Genomic DNA, 26,418 nt, shown 5'->3' on the forward strand with positions numbered 1-26,418 from the left:
TCTTGGGATAAGTGTTTTCTGACCCAGGCATTGGTCACAGTCTTGATCCTTCTCACCCATTAGCTTTTAAAATGTGAGAGATTGCCAAGACAAAAGCATTCATTTTACAGGCTTAGTTCCACCCCCCTGATTATGGCTTTTAAAAGAGAGGGATAGGCCAGACCATCTATTTTTCAAGGTATAAGACCACCATTAAAAGGTTAGCTGTGTGCTGCTGCAACCACATGGATGTTTGCCCATTCTGCAGAGAAAGTACAGAAATTCACAAAAATCCTATAAAACCTTATAAAAGCTAATGACTGGGAGAGGGAACTAGCCTTGTGACTGAGACCAATGCCCAGGTCAAGAGACACCTTTTCCAAGAAATGCTACCATGCAAGGAGAAGCCAATTTTTGAAAAATATGACCAGAGGTAAATAGTTAGGGCCACCAAATGGGATTTTTATTCTTACTCAGCAGTTGTATTTTAATACATATATTTAATTCTCATAAGGTACATATTATAATACAGCCATGCAGCTGTTTGCCTTGCTAGTCTTTCTTATTGCAAGCCCTCAGCTAATGATTCCCTTATGGATTCACAACATGCCCAAAATTATCTTCCTCAAGTGTATAGAAACCAGTCAGTAATTTAAGAAATTGCCACCTTTTGATTTTCCAGTTAAAAATAGGGCATATGTAATATATGGGCACTCACATCAGTAAAGAGCAGCTAGTGACAGAAGTTGGGCGTTTGCTTTATAAGCATACAGATTTGTGCAAAAGAGCCTCAGGTAGAATCTATTGATGTAACACAATTCTGCATGACGTGTATTTATACATTGGCCCTCTGGCTTTTTTTTCTTTACAATACACTATTAATATGTTTAAGAATGACAGAGCTAAGATGCTGCAGGATCCATACAATTTATTTGAAGTTTTCTTTGCTGGAGATTTCATGTAGGTAAGTTTTGCTGTGTCCTATACATTGCTCTGGAGGTCCTTGGCTCGATGGAGTGTGAAGCATTCTAAGAATAGAAGTGCTCAGATATATCTAGTGGGATAATGAAGTAGATGCAAATTGCAGATATAGTATAGATAGCATCTTTCTCTTAAGGGCATCGGATTTGTGGAGGCAATGCTGCCAACATTTAGGATAAAAATGCCAGACAATAAGTTGCAGTAACATAAGTTTAAAGGGGAAGTTGACATGAGGTTGTAATTGGAATATATGAGATGCTGCTGGAAGCCCTTAACCTTTGAGGTCACCAGCTAGCGGGATGAGTGATGGGATAAACATTCTTATCAATGGCTGCTGTCAGCTATTTATTTAATTCTGACAGTAAAGAAAATATTATTTTATTCACTTTAAATCTATACTGTAAATCCAGAAGCTTATTAAGGCTGGCCATGTTCCTGACATGTTATGGGTGTTATGGATCATTTATTGGATATACAATTTGGTTGTACATTTGAAGGAGCATATTGTACTGATCAGGTTGATTGGCCTAAGAGAAATAAGTTCAGGCAGTGAGTTTTTGCCATTTTGACCAGTGGGGTACCGAGACCGTGCCGGGGCCTGATGCATACTGCAAGTGCTAACCGCCCACCAGTCCCGTTCTCCACACACTCACTAAAGTGCCCTCCTCCCCTCCACTCTCCTACAAAGAACGAGCAGCCTGAGGGGGTATAGTGCTTGCAGTATGTGCCAGGCCCCTCTGAAGATTATTTCTCTAAAGCTATAAAGCAGATCCCACAGTCTGGGACCTCCCCACCCCCCAGGCCCCCCAAGACCAGGGGGTCTGTTTCCTTTACAGTTACAGCCTAACCTAAGTCTTCAGCATTGACCACCTGCTGCCCCCCCCACTCTTTAGCAACTGAAAATCTACAATCATTTGTCTCATGGTTGCGCTCCCCCTTTTGTCTTGTAACAATATCCATTTGTAACTGTGAATCAATTTTGGTTGAATTCTTGCCTGCATATGTAAACCATTAAGTCTGATATTTATATCCCTTTACTCTGTGAAGGGATATGAGGAACAATGGTGCTAAATAAATAAAAAGTAAAAATAATGTTAATGTTAACTATGCTGTTGATCAGAGCCCAAGTTTGACATGGGCAGATTTTTCTTTCAATCTTGGTCAATTTAGGAATGTTTACCTGCCTCCCCAATGATCAGGTGATTGGGCAGAAAAAAATAAAGAACATTGATGCAGATTGGGTGATACATATTTCCTCTTTCTTGCTCAGCCAGTTGGATCTGTCACAGAAGTGCAATCTGGTTGGCAACATGGTTGTCCAGCTTACACTAATATCCAACCATTTCTGGAAATTCAGATAGTGTTTGTGCACTTTTTCTATATATGCCCAGCTGAATAAGCTCATGAAAAAAAGTGGTATATTAAAAATATTAATGGTGGGAGCTGTGTATTTGCAAGTCAAGAACAATAATTATTAGCAAAACTTTGAGGAGCTACTAGGTCAGTTTCTCATGAATATCTGCAATCATTATTATGCCCTTATACCATATAGTAATAAAGCAACCATAATGCTTAGGCCATACATTAATAGCATCAGTAATCATGGAATTACCAAGAACCTCATTAAGACTAGGCCCAGTCAGTGAAAGCTCTCCCAACATCTTATCATTGTGCAAACAACAGATGAGCCCAAACATTTACATATGCTAAAGGCAACTGCATAAATAGCTCAATAATATCTGGAGTTCTTAGGGCAAAGAAGCCACCACCATTGCAAAGTCAACCATACATAGCAAAGGTTACTGTGTAATTAACAGGCTATCAAAAGCAATGTTCAATTAGTGAAACCTCTCGAACATTCTCTGTAAACTAATACAGTAAAGCTGGCCATACACGCACTGATAATATCGTACGAAACCTCGTTTCATACGATATTCGGTGCATGTATGGCAAGTCGGCGAGTCGACCGATATTGCAGGAACCTGCTGTCAGACCAGTTAAAAGATTTTGATTGGGCGCCATAGAAGGCGCCTGATCAAAATCTGCCTTCAGGGCTGAATCGGCACAAGGAGGTAGAAATCCTATTGTTGCTACCTCCTTATCTGCTGTTTCAGCCCTGAATGGTTTGTGGCTGATTGTACGATCTTTCGTGCGACCACGTGTGTGGCCACCTTTAAACTAGCATCATATCAGTTGGGCTTCAAACATTTAAGTCTATAGTCTAAAGCAAACTATCCGTGGACTATCTGCCTATTAGGGAGTTGCCATCTTCTGCAGGGATAAACTCAGAGAAGATTGGATATAAGCAAGCACAGAAGGCTCTGAAAAAATAAACTGTGTAAATAAGGGAACATTATCTGTTACTTATTCAGCAGCAGCTAGATGGACACTGAATGGTCTGTAAAACACCCTGCAGTTACTACAAAAGGTAATTTGCCATTTTATTACAGATATTTTCTTCTTGAGGCTGGGATTCCACAGAAAACCCTCCTGCTCTATTCTAAAATGGGCCTTCCATCACTAATGTCTAAATGTATGAATGGCTCAGGTCAGTCAATTTCAATAACCACTTACCATAGCTGAGCAATTAATAGAAATGAAGGATGACACTTGGGGCCACAATGTGTCAGTCCAAATCCCAACAATTAAAAATAGCATGACTCCTGACAAAAGCAATGCGCTCAGAATCATTTTTATGTGTAATTAATTCAATGTGGTCAGAGATATTGCCATGCAGGTGTTATTCTCTAACTAGCATCTCATCAGGGTACCAAGGATTAAACATATTGGCTTGGCTAAGTGTATTAATTAAAAGTGAATATATTAAAAAAAAATACTTTTTTTGGAGCGAATGTTGACTAATGGATCTTAAAAACACCTAACAACTGTATGGCTATGAAAGAACACATGGCATTATACAAATCTGCTATGTCTTGGTTTGCTCTGAATATACAGCTTAATAATCAATAATCTCAAACCTTCAGGGATAACCTGTTGACGTGTTTTAATACTTCCAGACATTTAATAGGTGTGAAGGGTCAGGTCCGCAGAGTGGTTTTGTGGGTGACATTTACCTGGTTACTGACGAAATCATTCCTTGCTGTTGCTAAATCCTATTTTTAAGGCAGGTTTCCTAAAACCATGTTTTTTTGCCATCTTACATCTATGTTAAAAAAAAATCTAATCTTATCTTTTATATATTTTTGTCCAATAAAAACCAACAGACAATGAGGCCTCTTTTTAATGTTGCATCTGTCTCCATTACTTTATCTCACAGCAGCCCACAAACTCCTACCTTCTACTGTTTCTCGCTGCACTGTATATTATTTGCAGATGGAAATGCTGCATCCTTGGCATTTCTCATTGGGTTTATAGTGGACTATGTTCCAATCTCAGGTGGAAATGAGTTTGAGCAGCACCTCAGAATGAGCTTTCTGCCAGCTGGAGATGAAAATGCGGAGCATGTTCTTCATATTAATGATGCACGGCTATCCCACTGGCGGAAGAACTTGCTTGAGCTTAAAACTGAAGCCAGATTTTAGTTGGAAACTCTTTTGGACATGTTTTTATATTCCTGAAACAACTACAAATATGTTGTATTCCCGTTAATCCTTCCAATAAGATGATCCTATCCAGTTTTTACTTTATTTTAAGGGTCATATATCAGATTCATTTTAAAACCACCATAATAGTTTGTTATAACAAGGCAGGAACATGAAACATTATATAGAGCATGTATGTACCAAAATGTTTATTCATATATATCACAATATATATACCTAAAGATATGAGGGCTAAAGATATGATTGCTCATTTATGTCCACATGTGAAATGAGCAAAGTCCAATTTTGAATGCAATTGTCATTTTTTTCCCCCACAATGCCTGCGTCATTTCCATCGCAAAGGGGCGATCCCCATGAAGCAATTGTGCTGCACCTACCACAATTGTGTCCAGTTTGCCAAAATGGATGCAACTATGCGTGCCAGTCTGCCTAGCATAATTTCTGATGCAAGCGACGTGTCCACCCTATTCTTTTGGCACAGGCTGCAAGTGATTGACAGAGGATGCTGAGGGAACCCTGCTCAAAAGGTGCCAGTAACTCCAGGGTTTCCCTGAGTCACTGCGATTGCAGACATAAATGAGCCCTCTGATCTTTGTTCTGATCATTATTAGTTCACAAAGGTTTCACAGCAGCCTGAATATCAATCATTGATTCCATTTGTATTTGTGTTTAATGCTACATATATACAAATACATACACATATACACATACATACAGATAAACCACTCATAATGGGGGCTGAAGATTGAATTATGTTAAATTAGAGAAGCACTTTTTCTATAAAATGTATGTTGATCATATTCATGTGATTGAATATAACATTTCATTATTCCAGGGTTTAAGTATTCAGTTGAAAATCAACATATGACCTGGTCTGATTTATATAAATATTAAACGGATGGCTTCTCACATTCCTCCTTTGCCCTCCACAGAGCCAATGTTTTCATATACTCCAATGCAAAATGACACATTCCTTCAATTTTTCTTTCTAAGCTGGAAAGAGTTAACTCTTTGGGGCAGATTTATCAAAGCGTGAAAGAAAAATTCCACCACTTTCTTTTCATTCTTATGGGATTTTTAGAAGTGTATTTATCAAATGGTGGAATCTAATCACCACTCTTATCACCCATTGATAAAAGAAATACATAGTAATGAGTAGAGAGTATGTGAATTTTGCTGTGGTGAGCTCTAATCTCACACTTTGATAAATCTGCCCCATAATGATATGTGAGAGAAATATCCAGTAAATACACATACAGCCAGAGGTCAAAGCATGGCAGCAGGATTCACCTCTGACCCACCTTTACAGTAGTTGCACTGAATGCTTCCTGGCATACATAATGCAATAAGTTATAAATGGTCATTTTAAGTTCCGAGATAGTCCTGGGAATTTACATGACAAAAAATATTTGCATTTTACAAGTCAAGCATTATTAAAAAAATGTATAGATAGGGATTAACTTTTTATTGCTTTTTGAAAATTCATTTGAGTATCATGCCTTCTTTGCCAGTGTACATTTTAAGGGGCTTGTTGCTGGAATGCCCCCCAGTAGCTGTAGTTCCACAGCATCTAAAAGGCTGCAGATGATATGCCCTTGCTAGAAAGCCATAGGTTAACACAAGGTAATGGAAGTTTTTTTCCCTTTAGAACATGTGGGAGTCAGACTAGTGCCTTCAATTGCTAAATACAGAGCAGGTGCCTAAGAACATATTAGTGAAAAAGCAATTTTCAAATAGCTATACTTTATACACAGCATCTGCCCTAGCACATCACCCTGTAGTATACCCTTCCCTTTTATAATTAGGCCAATATGGTCAAACGGCAGAGCCAGATTTCTGCAAACTCTCTACTTGAAGCTCAATGTTCAGTGTCAGAGTGAAGCAGCTGCCAACTCTCCCTCTGAGATATTTTGTCCATAAACAAGTAAAACAAATTGGTTTAAAAGATACATTTTTTTAAAGTGCCAAATCCCTCTTGCATTAATAAAGTATATTAATTAATCAGTATAAAAAGCAACACATTAAAAAAAGGAAAGCATGATGGGGGGAAAATCTACAGTGTCCAGTCTTAGTTAATATCACCTTAGTATCTGTCAACTCATAAAAGGGCCCATGGAAACACCTGTTTTCCCCTTGCACAAATTTATTATTAAACCTGCATGTTTGAAGCATGTTAACATTACATGCAATTTTAATTTGTTTGCCTATATTTAGCATCCTGTGTGTTAGATCCATAGCACGGTGCATGCAAGGGTCATTTCTACGTGATAACCTTTTCCATTAAATTATTGATATGGTTTGTTGAAAGGATTCAGGGAGCTTTAAATCTGTATACTAATATATTAATACATATGGGGAGAGGGGTTGCTGACCCTGATGAAACAACCTTTTTCTAAACGGCCCATTAGACCTGTAGCTTACAGCTTTTATAGGCAATGTAATATACATTGGCTTGGTACCTACAGGGTTGAATACCAGCTTTATATAGTGCTACAATCAAAACTTTTTTTTTTTTTTTTAAACAGCATCGCAGGGTCCCCAAGTTTTGTTCCTCAGGTGTAAAGCAATAAATGTAATCCACACTAGAATTTAGAGAAAGAAAAGATTAATACTACAGGCTACTCTCATGGAGAATCTGTCACTATTAATTGTGGATGCACAAACACAGGGCAGATTTGTACCTTGGCAGCAACCAATCAGTGATCTGCATTTTTCAACCAAGTGCAGGTACAACAATGAAAGCAAAAACGTGGTTGGAAGCCATGGATAACTGCCCAGGTATACATTTGGCAGGTGTTGATCAATGAGCCCCATGTAATGTAATAAAAGCTGCAACATTTGCACCAGGTCTAGTTACCCACATCAACCAATCAGCAGGTTGAATCTACTGGCCTTCTGTTTGACAGTAAACATTTTGTTGGTTAAGCTGGTGCAAACATTGTACCTTTTATGACATAGCCAAAGCTAGAATAAACTAAACACAAGCTACTTTATATAATTTTTATAATTAACAAACACTAAGTGGAAGTTTCATCGGTGCACTGGTAAAGCACTTAATTGTGTCCATGCCTGCAAAGGGTTTATAACTGTACCATGTGTTTTACTTATTTACTTACTGTCCATTACAGAGAGGGTTTTGCTAACATAGCAAGTATGACTATTCTCCTGCACTGATTGGCTATAGGTTGGTTCTAGGCCTGATCGTGTCAAACTGAGTACATAAAAAAACATTACAATAGGGGTGTACCCCACTGCAATCTGCTAGAAATAGCAGATGACAATTGTGGTTTTTTAGGCAAATTGCTGTTGGTCCCCATGTTCAGGGAACCTGGCCCAAGGAGATAACATTCAGTAAGGACATTCAGTGACAGTCCAGATAAGGTGTCAGTCCAGGCTCCAATACTAAGGCAAGGGCATTCTGAGTTAGTGTGAGACAGGTTCCAGAGGATGCCAAATGTCCTTTTTTTCTAGTTCCATATACTGCCATTAATGATCCACATGAATTCCAGCACTTAGTGGACCATGGAGAGAGGCAATTAAATCTGTGCATTCTTCAACACGTTCCATTCTGCCTGCGCAACATACTGAATATTCCAGTCTGCCTGTGCAGCACTCTACAAGAGGTTAATAGCAGACCTTCTCTGATATTCCAGCGTGCCTGTGCAACATTCTGTGTTTTCTATTTATAAGATGTAAAGAAGCAGCTTTCTGTATATCAACTTTCAAACAAAGGCAATGTTATTTTTATCATTCCTTTCTGTGAGTTTTATTGTGCGCTTCTGTGCTATTTATTTTTTGCTCTCCTTAAACGTTTGTCTTTTCACTTGAAGAAAAAGAAATGAGAATTCCATATAACAAGATAGCGCGTCTCCTTCGTAACAATGGATGTGATGAAACATAATATGGCATATGTGCCGATTGTTTTGCAATATGTAATAATAAAGTAGCAAGGCAATGCAAATGAACGGTATTTCTGACACTAAATTACCCTTAATTCATATGCTTGCACAAACATCTAACAGATCTGAATAAATGTGAGATAAGTACAACAAAACAATACTAAATTTTCCCTAAATTCCCCAGCAATCATCCAGCTGCTACCCAACCTGCTGCTTGCAGCTAGTATTGCACTACATCTCCCTTTAGCTGCTGGGGGGGGGGGGTTTAGTCCATTTACAACTAGAAGGCGCAGGTTAAATTTCTCTATACTTAGAGATATAGGGTATTAGTTAAAGCACAGATTTTTTTCAGGATATTGCAATTATATGCAGCAGAAAAACCAAGGCCCAACAAGGCTGCACACAGAGACTATATCATTCATACTAGGAAGTCAAGCATTTGCTCCCAAGTTCCAGCTTAACATACCGGTACTCTATATGCAGAAATGCAGAGAACTAAATACTGACTCACAACTGAATTAGGAACTAGACAGTTTTCCAACTTTTCAGAGATAAGTTCTAACTCCCTGGGACTAAGGAATGACAGTGAATAGACTTTTCCTATTTTATTAGTTGTTATTGCTCTTTATGTATTGCATTAAATATGCAACATGGGTTAATCATTTGCATTATACCCTGTCCCAAAGGAGCTTACAATTAATTTTCCCTACCATTAAAACAAAGTAGGTTTAACTTAACAAATCATGTTAAGTGACCTATTAAAAAATCTCACCAAACTGGAATATATATATAGGGCTGTGTGCTCCCTCAGAGATCACTCTGTCCCTCAGAGATCACTCTGTCCATTCATTGGCTGATTTGGCCTAGCATGTACGTGTACCTTGGCTTGTTTGTGTGCACTGTAAATCCTATGATCCCAGGGGGCGGTCTATAATTCTTAAAATGGCATTTTTAGTATTAACCAATAGCACATATTACTAAAAAAGTATATTTTTATGAAAATGGTTTATTTAGATGAAGGGTTTTACATATGAGCTGGTTTATGCAATTTTTATAGACACCTACGTTTTTGTGGGGTATAGTTATTCTTTAACCAACCAATATTTTGTTGTGGGAGGATATTGAGGTGAACCATAGACTGGGGGTGAACATAAAGAACTTCTGTATGGAGAAAATGATCTGGGTATTATTGAACCTTTGAGACAACAATGCTAATCACTGTGCCACAGTTCATTTTATTTTATCTGCATTTCATTCTATATGTATTTAAGGGATAGGATCACAATTTCATACTCTTTGAGTTTGGTCCTCATGTCTACTGCTGCTTGACTTTTCCAGAGATATAAGAGTTATTGTAAATATGTTTGTACTATAGTTTGTGGTTGGTGGGGGGCGGCTGGGACAAAACTCTTAGGTTTACCCTCTTGCACAGTAACTAGCATCAAGCCAATGTGTAAAGAATAAAACAAATATTTGTTAGCAATCAAACCCTAGAATAAGACATAAATGGAGTTCCCCCTGTGCTGCATGTGCTGCTTAATAATTTATAGTTTAACAAACACATTAGACATTTCTCCTCATTATAACTATGCTTACTTTTAACCACTTACCTGCCGGAGGTAGTAGAATCTGTCAAGTACCTGACTGTCAGTGCCATAGATATTACATTTCCAGTTTCGTCTTTGATCTGTGCTGCACTGTGCGTTGTCTAGAAACACATGGCATGGTGAGATCAAAGTCACACAATGGGGAAAGGGTTAACCCCTTGCCTGCTGGGACCTTTGATCTTTCTGCGTGTTGCCAGACCATACTTGTCTCATTATAGATAAACTAGCAACTTGGAAATGTAAAAATATACGGTACTAGCATTAAAATGCTTAACAGCAAGCAACATCGATCTTATGATCTTCAGAAGGCAAGCATAATAGGTAGCATAATGGATAGAAAGACACAGATGTCATTTAAAGATACACATGGCAGAATATAGCAACAGGTCCAAGAGAACAAAGTCCAGTGCTACAAACATTGCTTGATGCTTTTTACTGTTGGTGCTATGACTATCATTAACCTTCACAATGTGTCCCTACCTTGGCCATGCATGTTATGATTTACATGTGCTGCCAATTTCAAGTAGATCTTTGCCTAATTCAGTCTACAGTGTGGCTGGCATACTGGGCTTGTGCACATTCACTGCACACATGCGCAAACGAAAAAATACTGCAATCACAAACCTTCTGTCGCAAGAAATGCAAAGGGTTTGCTAAAGGGTTTTTTTATTGCGCAAATGCAAAATTTGTCCCAAAGTGCCTTTTTGGTCCCGTTGCAGCCATTTTTTCTGTTATTGGTTCATATTACATTTCCCCACATGTCTCTAAGGTGAATAAGGAATTTTCTTTTTAGCTTTCACATAGAGGAATCTATGAATGAATGAATATTTAAACTTGTTTTCCTGTACCTTTTTATTATTTATTTATGTAAAGACCATTTTATGATTTATTTTGTCCTTTTTAGTAATTATTATGTTATTATCCATATTTGCTGGTCACTTACTGACGTACTCTCCGATTGTGGCTCTTTTGCTTCATATTACCGTTAACACTTGTGTTGCCATATTGTATGTTTGGGCAAATAAAGTTAAGGCAATCCTGGTTATTTTGTACATTTGATAAAACATGTAAGGGGACATAACACCAACATGTTACAAAGTATCAGTAATCTCCTGCTTACTTTCAATTCAATGCATGTTAAGGCTCAAGTCAGCAGTCAGAGCTCATCACTGAGCTTCAACAACCCATCTAATAGAAAAGTGTTAGTCAGATCAAGCAGTCAGAAACATTCTGACACACTGACACATTGATCTGCATTGATAAGTATGTCAATTTGGGAAACACTGCCAGGAAAGTGTTTAATAACTGAAAATATTTAAAGTGCTGGAAATCCTTTAGAATCCCCCAATGCATTTTATTTGTAAACTGACAGTAACAAACACATATGGTATGGTTACATATTGATATGGTAAGATCTGGTAGTAAATTAGTGGTACTACTTACACTTTTAGGTATTTACAGGGAAATACTGTAATAATACAATTTTAACACTTTGCTGAATGGTCAGCATCACAGGAAGAAAAAAAACATCTCTAGTAGGACTGAGAAATGGTCAGATCATTATGAGACAGGAGTTGTTTTCGACAATGAGCTGCAAGGGACAGTTGTCAGAAGGAATCCTTTCCCATGATTCCCAGAGTCTGCATTATGCAAGCCTTAATAAGCCAAGCATGTTTATGAAATGAAAATCAAGGCTTTCAGGCAGAACCAAACAAGACACATATGAAGAATCTGATGAAGTGTTTCATGAAAACACCTTGTCAACTGTCAAAAATGCTTGATGGATGTGTTATTCAGGAATTTATGGTGGCCACTGGCACTGAAAATGCTGTGTCGATGGAAGGAAGATTAAAAGTACCTAAATATCTGACATATGATGTTATGTTACACTGGCAAACAACATGCCTAGAAGAGCAAATGGTAGCTGTAAGCATATGTTTCTGTAGAATGAGAATTTCACCTTGCTACAGAAGGCTGCCTTTTCTATGTATGTTAATCAGGGAATGTATATACACTCTTGGTGACTCACATCAGACCCCAATCATTAACTTTTTTTTGCACTGCTGAAAACTGCTCCATATTTCTGTACACAAGGACTGTGCGTGTTCCTCATCATCTATCCAAAATGTGTCAGTTTCTTTGGGCTGCTTCATGGAGCAGTGAATGTGAGTGAATGATGCAAGTCAGTTAATGATCAGACCCTGAAACATGTGCAGTGAAACCTCTGGGTATTGGGCTATAAAACTGAAATAAAATAACCTTACATCTGTTGTAAAGTGGGGCTTGGCACATATTTAAACAAAATCCCTCCCATGATCAGCTGTGCTAGGGTCATAGGGGAAAAACCTTGTTCAAATATGAAACAGTGCCATTATTTGCTTGCCCCAAGGACCAATCACATTTTAAACTGACTGGCCCTATAGCAGCAAGCTGCAGTTTTTTATGGGGATAAGGAGGCAGCCGCTTTGAACTACAGATTGTCAATTTTGGGAATTAATTAACATTAATAAATGTTATCAAATGATGTTAGCTGAGTTCGAGACAAGATGTAATGGGTCTCTGATACTGCCTAGGCTCAGCTTGTGGCTGGCTCAATCCACTGAACTGTGCTAAAGGCTCATTCATGTACGTTCCCTCAAGCAAAGTTCCAGCCTGCAAGCTCAACAGTCACAAGAAAGGCTGAAAGCAAACTGATAGTAATGAGCAACTGCTGTGACTTTTATTGCAAGTGTCAGCAACACCAACCTGCAAACAGCAACAGAGATCTTACTGTATTATAACATTGCTTCCACCAATTTTTATGGTTCTCCTGCACACTCCATATAGAAATATTTGGCAACATTTATTATAAGATCCAGGTAAACTGAATTGTGAGGAACTGTGGGTAATTTTCTGCCCTGGAAAAGTAATAGCTACAAACCAATGACAAATATTTTATGGCATGTGTACTCCACATATATCAGTGTAATGTGTGTGCAAATTGAGTGGCAACTAAAGCACAGGCATAGCACAGGGATGCAAAAAGCCTTAGCAGAAAGGAGGTTAAAAAAACAATTAAGAACAGACTTGGAGCACTCATAATAAAAGTACTGTATGTGATGAAACTGCATTCAGTTAGTACCATATACTATTTTGGGCATTTGTTATGCTGGAAAAAGCTTGATTCTAATGTTCCTTCACACTTGTTAAAGGAATATTTTAATCTTGTGACTATTTTAATGGAACTGTTGCTGCTGTTTGATATTAATCCAAGAAAGCAAATCCCTGTACTGGCCATATAGCTCTCTGCATGCAAATGTACGGTCTAAATCATTCTGCATATGTGATTTCAAGTTATGGATATGAGGGCTTGTCACTAGATTTATCATAGAGGACAGGGTGCAAAGTGTTATATTTTTGCACTTAAAGCACCAGTTGTGCTGTGCTCCATTCTGAGAACACAAAGGTTTGTGCCTGCTGGTCCTTTGCACTACCAGAATGGAGCCCAAAAAGTTGTGTCTGTGTATACAGAACTGAATACAGAAGGGGCAGGACATGGGCATCCTCTGACATGTCATTCACAATGCACAAAGGAGTTGCTGAGCCCTGAGCGTTATGCCTGCTTAGGGCAGGTTTTAAAGAAAAAACCTGTAGGTGCATTTGGGACAAGGCACCAGTGTTAACTGTACTTTGCTGATTGTTTTGTGTGAAGAGTGCTTTTTTCTGGAATGTTATTGTATTTCTATCGACCAAATGAAGGCCTCACCCCCTTAAACTGATGGGAACTGATGTGACCCTAAAAGCTATAATGATTCAATAAAAGAAAAGCTTAATGCCTATGCTGAGTTTTTTGAATGCACATGTTACATTTTGCTGGCAGAAGTTCAGCCTGGGAAGACCAAACGTTAAAAACCAACACAACTTGAAAAAATAAACTAGTACAGTAGAGAAATACCTACTAAGCATGTAAAGTGATGTGATGCCAACCAAAGACTAAATGACAATACAATGTGATTTAGTAAAGAGGTGCAAGGGTAAATATTCAGTAATATGCATTGCTTTTATAACTTATATTCATCACAGAATTATATTTATGACTTTTTTTACTTAATAAAAATCATGGAATAGGCCTTGCGACATAACTATCAACATTCAAGCTGATTAATATATAAAACACAGTATAATTATAGTATTCAATAAATGTTTTACTATCTCACTCTTGTGATTACAGACCCTGTTTAACATCTGTAGGGGGAATTTTATCTTAATATTTGTCAGGAGATCACATTCAATGTGAGAATGGCATAATTATCGAGTCAAAAGAGACTTTTTTTCCCCAATGAGAAATATTGGAGATGGCTAGTAAGATTTACTTGGGCGTATGGCTGTGTGTCTTTTTTCAGTGTAGCTATGCAAAATGAATTAACATTTATGCACATTGGACACTGGATATCATTTAACTGTTGGTCTATCATTACATTTGAAGCACCAACATAGTGGTAAATAGCCACTGAATTGCAGTTTGACCCCCAGTATATTGATGTAACATAATTCTATATTACTTTTGCTTGTAACACCATGATAACAAGTCAAAGATTAAAATTATTTTGTCAATTCGTAGCAATTTACCACTGGTTTACAAAGAGCTGATGACTCACGTTGCTAATTTTATTCTTGCTAACAAGAATTGTGTGGCACACAAGCAGATTTTATTGGTAGCTTTAAACTAGTCATTTAGAGGTTAATGTACAGATACATTATACAGTATCTCAAATTGTTCCCAGCTAAAGCTGAAGAATGGAGACAATAGACAACAATTGAGAATTTCAGCACACAGATATGTGCACATAATGTATCTGCTGCTGTTTCTAAGCAAAGTGAAAAGGACTCATCGAAAAGGGCGAGTGCATAGGGAAATGCAAAAGGCAATAAAATGTGTCACCTAAAAAGAAGGGAAGGTAGACTACTGAATATTGGTTTACTTGCTAATTAATACTGATGTATTATCTGACCAATATGAGCTAAACTAATCCAATAAAACAAGTTCAGCTGAAAACAGATCATATTTGTTTATGTATATCAAGTCTCATCTGATCAACACTAACGTCTTCTCAGAGATCCATCAAATCATTTCTCATGTATCCCCTTAGGCTATTGTTAAACATACTCTATTTTGAGATCCAGAGGACTTTAAATTCAGGAGGCTGCAATGATACCTGGAGACAAGTAATAGCAGCGATCTGAACTAGACTGAACAAGGAAACAAGCATCTTGCTTTACGAAGATCAGTGTTTGAGGCTGTATTACAACTATAGTTTTTCAAAAAACAAGACATTATAAGCATTCACAGACTAACTAATGATTCATCTCTAATGAAAACTAGGAATAATTCTCTCAGAATTAATATCATGGTGTGAATTCCCTCGTCTAACAGACATTGCTATGGGAACATGTAACCACTTGTAACCTTAGGTTCAAGGTCTATTGCTGAAAACCTTGAGCAGGAAAGCTGAACGTTTCATAATTAAACATGTGGATTCCTCTTTAGACAAGCATGTCTGGCTGTGGTACAGCAATAGCTGAGTTAAAAGAAATCCACATTATAGTGACTTTATTAGTTGCTCAAAAGGGTTAACAATCAAAGTACTTTTGTTAAAAACAAATAACAACCTCTGGTATACATTTTACATTAATATTGGTAACCTTAATAATACATGCAGCCAGTAGGCTAGCAGTGCTATACAATGCACTTATTGCCAAGTTTATCCAGTATTTAACCATAAGCAAGACTTTCAAGGTGAAACATATCTCAGCAGCAGTTTGATAAAGTGAACAGATTCTGTATAATGGCTTTGGAGACCACAGCATTAAGCTGTTTGCTGGATATATAGGAAGAACTGCTTTTATCTTATTTGTGTATATTTCTGTGTTTCTGCATCTGGACAGTTTATTACAGGCTCCCAAAACATATCAGGATCAAATAGAACTAGCAACCCCCTTCATTATTTATGATGCATTCAAGACAGAATATATCTGTGCCAAATCTATAAATACTAGATTGTTCAGATTATCTTTTTGCTTGCATTGACTGATCAACCAAGCTCTGTAAATGACTGGAATCAAATCACACAAAGGAGTTAATCCTGTACTCTCTGGTTCTGTATAAATCCTAGAACTGACTAGTGGCCATGTGTGCATACTGAGATCACAAAGTGATATGCTATAGAGAGAGAGTTTCAGATCCACTGATCCACAAGGCACCTAAATAGGATTACAAGTTTGGAAGTGATCACTGAGGTCTGTGGTCTGAAGTTATGTAACAGACCATGGGAACAGCATTCTTGGTTTAAAGACAGCAGTACTAAGGAATTCACCTGACACAAAGGATTTGAATTGTTTTACAGTGACCACTCGCTTGTATTTAATACCCCTAATGGTAAAACTCCAGGTACCGGAGGTACATTCACAAATTCATATCCTGCATATTGGATTCATTTATAAAGTGGATATTGCTTATTCTCTGTGCAGTACACACACACATCATGCTACATGTACAAAAAAAGCATACATGGTGTATAGGGGATGAAGCCTACTGGTAACATTATGGATCTCATAATACTGACTGTGTTGCTTCTGATTTCCTGACAAGTCTGCATTGTCCTTAGGCACCACATAGGGCTTAGATTTTCAGGCATAACATTAATTGTATAACAATTCTGAACAGCGCAGTTATTAACAGTCAATGAATTAGTACACAGTATGTAAATGAGAGCTATCCTAGAGCAAGCAAACCACATTTTCCTAAAAAGTTATTCCTTCTAACTCTTCATATCAGTAGCATCAGACAGACACTGTCACTCACCAAGGGAGGGAGAAACAGCGGAATAGGGAATAATGATAGGGGAGAGATGGAGATGATGAGCCCGGAGAGAGGTTACCTACCTACTGGCTTTATCCTCCCCTTCGGACGCCGCTCAGAGCCCAGGCAGCGAGAGGCGCTTCAGCACCTTGGAGAGAGCGCAGAGCCTGTGCCTATGGGGATATCTATGGCGATATCTATGGGAATGTCTATGGCGATATCTATGGGGATATCTATGGCGATATCTATGGGGAGCGGAACGCTCGCTGCCTGATCACTGCTGCCTCATTAGCAACAAGCAGCCCCCAGTATTAGGTCTTCCCATGGCATCCAATGGCACTTGTAGCTTGTGGCACCTCTAACTTGTTTCTTCTATAAACGCCCCCTACTCCAGTGCTACCTGCATACTGGCGCAGCCCCAGCCTTCTATTGCCATTCACTGCTCTGCCCTACACTAGAGCTGTCCCTGCCTGCGGGGGGACTGACAGTGAGACACTGACAGTGAGAGCGGATGGGCTTTCTCCCTATTTGTGTACCAATAAAACACGTGTTCTCGGTCTGACCATCGTAAAGCTCCGCACCTCCCCGTATCCACTCTCAGAAACAAACACAACTCCAATCACTCCAAGTCCAAGGACCCCATACTGCTCGTCATCTTACAGTTTTTTACGCACCATCTGCGCTTTCACTGATACAACCTCATCGCAGTTGCAACTATGAGCCCCAGTTGTATTGTATGGCGCTACAAACCTGCAGCATATCCATGCAGGATTGCATTACTTTGCAATATTTAATAAGCAAGGTGGAGCTGATACTTTTATTTATAATATCTTTAGCAAAGACTTAATAATAAGAGGATGTATAAGACTTAAATCACGGGTCTGGTCAAGGTTTGGAGCTCAGAATGGTAATATGATGGTTGTGCAGGTCCCACCTTGGGGAACATGGACACCCCCGCATCTGATTGTTGGAGTAGTACTTTAGTAGTAGATATGGAAAGCAGCAGTTAAACAGTTATTTAGTCAAGATGAGTATGTTACAATCAGTTTCTGAAGCTTAGTAGTTAAAAGTACTAATGCCATGGTGAATGAATGAAAATAAAACCTTTTCTTACTTGCATTCCTCCAGCTCTAGAACATCCAGTTATAACTCCAATGCCCTCATATGCGTGTCGATGTTTCTCGTACAGAATCCTTCTCTCTGGAGTTTAGCCAGATATCTGTCGTTCTATTTTTGCTAGTTCTCCAGCATGTGTGCCTACTGCTTCTACCTGTCTCCAGAATGTCCTTAAAAAGCAGGATTTGAATGGGTACTCGTATCCCTATGGTTATTTTTGTCTAGATGACAGATAATTTCAAGATGAATAATGTCCTTTTATAGTCTATTGTCTTTCATTAGTTTTAATTAAGGACACGGTGACCCCTCTGTAATAGCAGATCCCTATGTGCACCGGTGCGATAACCCATATCAGTCAACCAGAAATCAGCTTTGATTGGTCTACAGTTGTTTGGACAGTGTAAATAATTGTCTGAAGGGCTGCCACGTCTGATCCATTGGGGCACAATTTCATATATGGTAAAAACTGGGGGTGTTTGATTTTTTTTCTAAAAAAATAACCCTGTCTTAATATAATGTATTTTAAACAGAAGGTGCCATAAAATCAACGATCCCTTCAGCAACTTGTAGCAACCTATCCTGCTACTAAGACAGCTGCCATATTAGTTGTTGATGGATGATTTTCCATTGGAAGGATCTAAAAATCAAATCATTCACATTTAGAGAAAAAACAATGACCAGAATGGAAAAATAAACACTCCAGGGACAAGAGGTGGCAATGCCACAGACGGTATTGATCCAACAGAATATAGTGAGGAGGAACATCCCTACTACACACGAACCAGCATCATTATTAGTGGGAGCCCTAAAGCTAAATGTAGTTTGTTCCAATACATTCACCATGATGCTGACTTTAGCCCAGCTTTTCTAATCATTCCTACTGTGCTTCTTACAGGCAAAGATCCACACTAGATATTCCCTTGCTGGCTTTATTGGCTTCAGATCTGCAGGAGACCAGATATAACATCTTCCATTCAAAATACCCATCCTTTTCCTCTGTTTCCTCTGGCATGTAGGATACTGATTCATCCTTTCCGCATGCAAAGATATGTAATGGGCATGAATGAAAAATACATTAACAAACATATGATTTAAAGAATGGGGATTTACAGGGAGGATTATAGCCCTAGCATATTTGGCAGTAACGATCCAACACCCCAGCTATGCTTTTGTGAATGGGGTTAGTACTGGTTATGAAAGCCAGCATGCAATCCATTTCAGCCTTATCTTCTCCATCAAACACATCAAACATACGGCATGTCAGATTTTTTTTCTCGGCCTTGGAAAAGCATTTACATATCATCTGCTTAATATTGTGCCAGTACAGTGAAAGCTTGCCAGAGTTTATTTGTACACCATACTGTACACAGACCTACATTCCCTCAATATGAATTAATGCACAGGCACAATTAGCACTACACTAAGGGGAATATCTATCAGAGAGATAGTAGGGTAAACCATATTTATCAGAGAGATAGTAGGATAAACCATATTTATCAGAGAGATAGTAGGGTAAACCTTTTAGAAGGGTAAACGACAGCTCATCAGAGGGTAACTCCCTACAACTCTGTTCAATTGTATAGGTTTTTGTATGGCCATTTATTTATTCAAGGGTGGAAAAACAGTAAATTTGCCCCTGAAATTCTGCACAAGTAAATATAAAAGTCAGTAAAGTTCATTGGCTAGGTGCAATGTATCATAAAATGACAAACAGAGCTACCATATTGCAGTAGGAAGTTGCTGGATTCAGCCAGACGGTCACTATGTTGCCTATCCATACCTACATGCTGCTCTCACATGACTCCCACTCCTCCTTCCCATTAGAACAGTTGCATAGATATTTTTTATAAAAGACGCTTTTCTATAAAAGCCTGACAGGACAAACGTTTGCAGTGGGTATGGATTATGCATTCTCTTATTTACTGACGTAGACTGGTGTTACTGGTGGTGATGCCAATGGTACTGAATGCACTGCCAGTAGAACTGGAATGAAAGATGAACAAAATACAAGGCAAACTTCAGATCATTCTACAGTATGATCTGTACACTATTATCACTGTTACAGGATCATATAGACGTACACAGTTCCCTAACAAATACTATGTGGTAGGTAAGAAGTGACTATACCACCAGGTTTATTACTGATAGCTATGATAGCTTACATTATTTGAGGCACTTCTAACATGAATACCTATTTTGTGATCAAATAGCATGGCCAGGCTGGGAAAAATATATATCTGATGTCTATGATGCATCATGACCAGTTCTTGAGCCTGGAACCATGATTTTCGCTTTACCATGATACTGTTAATGTAGAAACTGTCCGTCTGATTAACGAGACAAATCCATACTGTAAAGGACTTTGCCGCATGTATGTACACCAACACCTATCTCCCATTCACTTTATGGGACCTTTGAATATCCACGTTGCCTTATTTGTACTTTTCAAATGTTTTCCAAAATAGCACTGAGACTGAAGAGCCCTAATATACAAGTGCAGTTATATGATGCTCTCTATGTCATCATTTACAGCCGTAAAGATCAGTACCAAGTGCCCTAAATGCCTGATGCAGTTGGTGGAGTGAACACGATGTAGAATCTCTCTAGTGGAAACTCCCTGGGAGAATGGCCTCTATGGCCCACAGTAAAATGCTTTCAGGCGTGTTCCATCTGAATCCTTGGATTAACAGCTACACTTTAGAAACCAAGAAATGTTGAAATCACATTGTCACAAAAGTTGTAGTCATTCAAGAATGATAGAAATAGAAACCTTAGATAGGTTCCTCTCTAGCAGAAAGACCTCTCATTCTAAAAATGTGAAAACAAATCAACCTTAAACAGGTAGGTCTCCTTCTTGTGATGCATGGAGGTGTCTCTTTCTACAACTGGATTGTCCATGCAAGATCTTAAAATATGTGGAGAGACTGACAAGTCATTAACCGATGCCGGAAATGTAGTGAGGGGCCCAGATGGTCCACTCACTTTAAATCAATACCCTGTAGAGAGACGTCTAAAAGCTGGTAGGTTAAGGTGTATCTTAAACAGATCTTTAACTGGTCTAGGAGGGACCAGACAATGCCGAGTCTTCACCAGATTTCTTCTTACAGCAGGACCTTTCATCATCAAAAGTGAAGCTTACCTTATATATGAGCTATGCCCCTCAGTTATTGGCCTCCAACGTTTCTAATACTCAGGAAGGTCTTTATACATGTATTTGTTTGGCAGATCATCATACAGCAGAGACTTACCTGCAGCAACATTCCACTTCTCTGCATGTGATAGTCTTCTCCTTGGTACAGACTCTGGGGAAATGAATTCGACTTCTCTCCCTCCCCTTTCCCCTCTGCCTCCCTGGCGGTTACTCTCCAGCGCTCTCACCACACTGGCATGAAACTTAACATGCAGGAACAGCACTCAGGGTATGCAGTCAGAAAGGCCATGGCTCTGGCAGTGTGGCGATGGGTTTTATTGCTTAATGTACCTCCTTTATCCTATCATCATTGAAACGAATTAAGTTTGACATCCAACCAGGGGTTTATGGGTGTGGAATGAAACCAAACAGCCCTCATTAACAGAAAACCAGCAGACGAAAAAATGAGGCATCTGTTACATAACTTAATTTGCCAGCATCTCCACAAGCTCGGATATGTATGTGCAATTAGGGGTCAATCAGTTCCCTTTCAAGTCAATGCGCTTTTGTTTACCTGTTGAAACCAAGGCACTTGCACAGCGGCAATAGCAGCGATCACAGGCTGGGGAGAGCGCTCACACATACAATAAGGCCCTTACTAGCCCTAAGTGGCATGTAAAGAGCTGGCAGTTACACAAGCTACTCAGCAGGGAGCCTGTAGGGCAGGAGGCAGAGCGTACAGTAGCACTGAGGGGACCGCAGTCCGACACTGGCTAAAGCCCACAGCTGAGATCGGAAGGGTGCGGGGAGCTGTGTGACTCCCCCTGGGTCCCCCGGACTCAATGCAAATGGTATATTTTTAGCAGTGCCGCTGCCTGAATCCAACCAGAATCAGTGCGGACTGACGGATAAGGCAGACTGTCAGCTGCTATAACCCTGCAGACTCACTGTAATGTCCACAGGGAAGTGGAATGTGCGTCTGTTTGGGTGGGGGTTGCGCTGCACATTGGCAGCCTTGGTTCTGCACTATACACATCTCTTCATTTACCGTCTGTAAAGCAAATGACAGGTAAGAACTCGCCTCTAATTACGCAGCCCATGGCACCAAACTGGCACAACTCATAGAGAGAGCGATCAGACCATTTAGGTGCCAGCAACACCCTCTCAGAATCGTCCTGTCAGACCTTATAGTATATCTGAGATTCTGTGAGATGCCATGGTACCCTGGCCCCAAATCCCAGCCCAAACACCCATGTAAAACTGACCTTGATGTCAGGAAGGAAATTCAGGTGGAACTTTGCGTTTTCTTTATCCACTTTCTGAAGCTCAATAGTCCCATGTACCTGACTTCCATAACGCCTCCTTGTCACCTCCTAAAACCCCTTCCCAGTAGGGATACAAGACTTTGCCTCTCTGTGTTTTCTGCCTTTTGCCTCCCCTACACTAACACTGAGCCAAGGGGAGGCAAAATTATCTCTGCTCCTAGCAAGAAGGCATCGCTACTAATGAGGAGGCTATGGTTGGTTTCCAGACCCATTTTATTAGATACTCACTAATTTCTATGAATACACAAAACAATTACATATGCAATTACATGTAATTGTCCAGAATGTATTACTAATGAATTGGCAACCTTGTGTTTATTTTACACTGAACCCCAATCAAACCACTGATGCATTCAGCTCTCTGCAGCAGTTCATCCTGCATTAGAGGGCTGCCAGTTCATTAAGCATCAGTTCATAGTTGTTGGGTTACTTGGCTATTAGTCAGCTCTGGTAACTAGCCTGCTCCTTCTGGATGGCACTCTGTTAAAGCTAATTCTTGTCAAAAGTCCTATATATACTGTATTATTCTATCATTATTATCACTAGTGGCCTCAAAGCAGATGCTCATTTTTTAATTGGATGCAAGTTTTAAAGGCTTCAAACCATGTGTACTGCCAAACAGAGCCTCCTGTAGTCTGTCAGTCCACATAGGGGCTACCAAACAGCCAATCACCCCCTATGACAGGGATTCCCAACCTTTCATATCTGTGAGACACTTTTAAATGGAAAAAGTGTTGGGGAGCAACACAAGCATGGAAAAAGTTTCCGGGGCTGCCAATAAGGGCTATAATTGGCTATTTGAACAGCAATGTGGAATATGTTGGCACTTTATAAATACATGTTAATAATAGTAATAATAAAAAAGGCCCAGACCACCTACAAACCCTACATAAGTAATAAAGATCAAATTAGGTCCTATTAACGTCAATGAAATCCCACGCAAATAGGCAGCATATCAAATCCCAAAAATTACTTCACAAATTGGTTCACAATAGGTTGCCCCTGTGCAGAGTGTTAGGTGGAGGTATAGCCTATGTTCTCTGTAGACTGACCTGGGGATTAAAACTAATGTACAGAATGTCAAACCATAATACAAGGCTTGTAAGGCTATGTAGTTCTCTAAGATGACCTTTGCTAAGCAAATTAAAATTTGTCTGAGCAGATCTTTGCTGAAATATTGTAAAAAGAGTTTCATTAACTGATGTACAGTTATTGCATATTAAGGCTATATTTTATGTACAACATGAATGTTATTAACATGTATAGCAAATCTATGCATTCAGCAACTCTAGGTTCAGAGGCAGAGATGTAACTTTCCAACTGTTTGATTTGACAGCCTCTGAACTATTTCAAATGAATGATTTGCAGTGTTTTTTGGATAGCAGTTGTGCTTATGCTTCATGCTGCTTTGTTTAAAAGCACCTGTCAGCGGAAAGCAATAGTTCTTTGTACCTACTTCCACTTTTCTTTACAAGTGCTATTTGCCAATTTGCTGATTGGACCTACTTTGGTGCATGAAGCACAATGCGCAGCATGAACCTGTACCTAACACCTGCTCCCTTTGTATGTTATACCTATAACCTCTAGATGGTGCTCCAGGTGGACCTAAAGCTGGCCATACACGTGGCGATCTCACGATGTTTCGTACAACCGTCGGTCGCACGAAACATCGTCAGATCCGCCACACACCATTCAGGGCTGAATCGGCAGGTAAGGAGGTAGAAACAATAGGATTTCTACCTCCTTCTGCCGATTCAGCTCTGAAGGGAGAATTTTGGTCAGGCGCCTTCTATGGCGCCCGATCAAAATTTTCTAACTTGGCCGATCGGCGAGCCGACCGATTTCAGCAGCTTCCTGCGATATCGGTCGGCTCGCTGACATGCCATACACGCACCGATTATCGTACGAAACGAGGTTTCGTACGATAATATCGGTGCGTGTATGGCCACCTTTATGCAAATGTATAAACTTGCTTCCACTAAATGTAGTTGCTCCAGTTTGTATCTGGGTAATTGCAATCCCCCGTTATTAAGATTTACCCCAGACCTGCAACCTTTTTCTATTTGTAGGAGCTGAGCCTCTTTAATTTACAGGGGTGGGTTCTGAAGCAAACTCCTACTATTATCTTACCTGTTGCCTTATAGTCTTTGAAAAGTTCAACCATTCAGCCCTATCACTATTTCCTACTGGAATTTCCTTTTCATCTGTATTTCAAATCATACAGTACATCCCTTTCTTTTCTATGTACCCAAGCAGTACATTTTCAAGTCTGTAAATAACAGCAGAGGACTAGGCACATCCAGTTTTTGCCACTGAAAATAAAGTAATCAATGACCTATTGAGATTATGAACAGCAGTTGTGGAATATTATATAAATGTAGCTGCATAACAATAGTACAATACTTTGCACCAATGATTCTTGAATTATTTTGCCATGATAAGATTTGACATTATTATGGCATGTATTTGGGCCTACAGTATATTATAAGATGGTGCCTACTGATGAGCTTGTATGGCTGTAACATTTTAAAGCTGACCAGATGCAGGGGTTGTAATTTTTCTTCTTTTGTATTTCTTTTGATAGTTTACTTTTTTGTACAATAAACTTTTGACATTTTAACAAGTTCTAAGTGCAGCTAAATGGGTTTGATCTTTAAGACGCTATTATGGGGCTGATTTACTAAGACACGATTTCGAATCCGAATTGGAAAAATTCCAATTGGAAACGAACATTTTGCGACTTTTTCGTATTTTTTGCGATTTTTTTCGGCGTCTTTACAATTTTTGCGTAAAAACGCGAGTTTTTCGGCGTCTTTACAATTTTTGCGTAAAAACGCGAGTTTTTCGTAGCCATTACGAAAGTTGCGCAAAGTCGCGATTTTTTCGTATTGTTAACACTTGTGCGCAAAGTCGCACCTTTTTCATAGTGTTAAAACTTAAAAGGCGCGACGTTTCGCGCAAGTTTTAACGCTACGAAAAAATCGCGACTTTGCGCAACTTTCGTAATGGCTACGAAAAATTCGCGTTTTTACGCAAAAATCGTAAAGACGCCGAAAAACTCGCGTTTTTACGCAAAAATCGTAAAGGCGCCGAAAAAAAACGCAAAATTACCGATCATTACGAAAAAAACGCAATCGGATGCATTCGGCCCGTTCGTGGGTTAGTAAATGTGCCCCTATGTGTCTGATTTTCAAGGTAGTTGATTAATGCCTTGCCCCAACTCTTTATAAAGTTTAGGACACTAAGTAAATGAAAGGTTTGTAGCACTTTGTTTATTCAAGTATTTGAATACAAACATTATTAAAGTACTGCTGTCCTAAAGGGTGGGCTTGGGGGATTTAAAAAATAAAAAACAGTCCCTTCTATGGTAGCGATACTGGCAAAATCCCTTTAAATATACTGACACTAAGAATATCTTGTTAGTATTCCTTTGGTGTGTTTAAAGTGATTGTTCACTTTGAAATTAACTTTTAGTATGATGTAGACATGGGGTCCCCAATCTTACTCGTGAGCCACAGTCAATTGTAAGAAGACTTGCTGGACAGTGGGGGTGCAGCAGATATAATCTATTTGGATTTTGCCAAAGCATTTGATACCGTTCCCCACAAACGACTGCTTTCTAAACTAAATATTTTTTTAGAGAGGCTTCAGGTGGAGTTTTTTTGCCTTCCTCTGGATCAACTAGTAGTTAGGCAGGTTATATATAGGCATTATGGTTGAACGTGATGGACATATGTCTTTTTTCAACCTAACTTACTATGTTACTATGCTACTATGGCTTGGAGACCAACACAAGCATCATAAACGTTCATGGAGGTGTTGCTCCTGAGCCACTGGTTGGGGATCACTGATAAAGACATTGATATTCTGAGACAATTTGCAATTGGTTCTCATTTTTTATTTTTTGTAGTTATTTAGCTTTTTGATTATTATCTTTCCACTTTGGAATATCAACAGATATCTGGTTGCTAGGGTCTTGT

The 26,418-nt window shown here is 39.1% G+C and overlaps 1 protein-coding gene across 3 annotated transcripts in view; it reads right to left on the minus strand.

Moving 5' to 3' along the window:
* Positions 1-26,418, minus strand: part of nos1 (nitric oxide synthase 1) — a 119,407-nt gene that overhangs the window by 44,507 nt on the left and 48,482 nt on the right. The window contains exon 1 of one of the 3 annotated variants that reach the window (XM_031892807.1): positions 21,232-21,498. The exons of 1 other annotated variant lie outside the window; for it this stretch is intronic. The gene's annotated coding sequence lies outside the window, so the exon portion shown is untranslated. Of the gene's footprint in view, positions 1-16,950; positions 17,362-21,231; positions 21,499-26,418 lie in introns of those variants that run through there. One more of the 3 variants, XM_031892791.1, reaches the window with a different exon arrangement.

This window comes from Xenopus tropicalis, chromosome 1 (genome assembly GCF_000004195.4).
Source record: "Xenopus tropicalis strain Nigerian chromosome 1, UCB_Xtro_10.0, whole genome shotgun sequence".
Taxonomy (NCBI): Eukaryota; Metazoa; Chordata; class Amphibia; order Anura; family Pipidae; genus Xenopus; species Xenopus tropicalis.